General features: G+C 50.3%; 1 non-coding gene across 1 annotated transcript; it reads left to right on the top strand.

The window, feature by feature from the left end:
- Window positions 1–549: 549 nt before the first annotated feature.
- Window positions 550–621, top strand: TRNAS-ACU (transfer RNA serine (anticodon ACU)). Its single transcript has one exon. It is a non-coding gene; the product is annotated as a tRNA-Ser (tRNA).
- The last annotated feature ends 264 nt before the right edge of the window (window positions 622–885 follow it).

Here is an 885-nt window from a genome sequence, read left to right as displayed (position 1 = left end):
CCCTTCACTACGGCGTCCCTCATAGCCCGAGTCGCTTTGGAACATTAAACGCCATAAGCCAAAATAAACCAAAGCAATAGTTCTTGTTCGTGGTCTCCTATGTCTGTGAAAAGGCCGACCTGCATGTCACAAGAAGCCTGCTTTCTTTTCCAGCTAGATCCACACGGCTATCGAATGCAAACCTTCACGTTGATTGCGATTCCATTTTTTTTTTGCCAAGAAAACGAGTTCGCTCAATGTGCACAAGGGCGCTCGAATACTGATCCGGAGTACCCGGGTTCGAACCCGACCGCGACGGCTGCGTTTTTATGGAGGAAAAACGCTAAGGCGCTCGTGTGCTGTGCGATGTCAGTGCACGTTAAAGATCCCCAGGTGGTCGAAATTATTCCGGAGCCCTCCACTACGGCACCTCTTCTTCCTTTCTTCTTTCACTCCCTCCTTTATCCCTTCGCTTACGGCGCGGTTCAGGTGTCCAACGATATATGAGACGGATACTGCGCCATTTCCTTTCCCCAAAAAACAAATTATTATTATTATGTGCAGAAGCCCGCCGCGGTGGCTCAGTGGTTAGGGCGCTGGACTACTGATCCGGAGTTCCCGGCTTCGAACCCGACCGCGGCGGCTGCGTTTTTATGGAGGAAAAACGCTAAGGCGCCCGTGTGCTGTGCGATGTCAGTGCACGTTAAAGATCCCCAGGTGGTCGAAATTATTCCGGAGCCCTCCATTACGGCACCTCTTCTTCCTTTCTTCTTTCACTCCCTCCTTTATCCCTTCCTTTACGGCGCGGTTCAGGTGTCCAACGATATATGAGACAGATACTGCGCCATTTCCTTTCCCCCAAAACCAATTATTATTATTAAGACACTGAAGCTGACTACCTGACGA

Source organism: Amblyomma americanum, chromosome 9 (genome assembly GCF_052857255.1).
Source record: "Amblyomma americanum isolate KBUSLIRL-KWMA chromosome 9, ASM5285725v1, whole genome shotgun sequence".
Taxonomy (NCBI): Eukaryota; Metazoa; Arthropoda; class Arachnida; order Ixodida; family Ixodidae; genus Amblyomma; species Amblyomma americanum.
The sequence above is the reverse complement of the archived record's forward strand: the minus strand, read 5'-3'. Positions and strand labels throughout refer to the sequence as shown.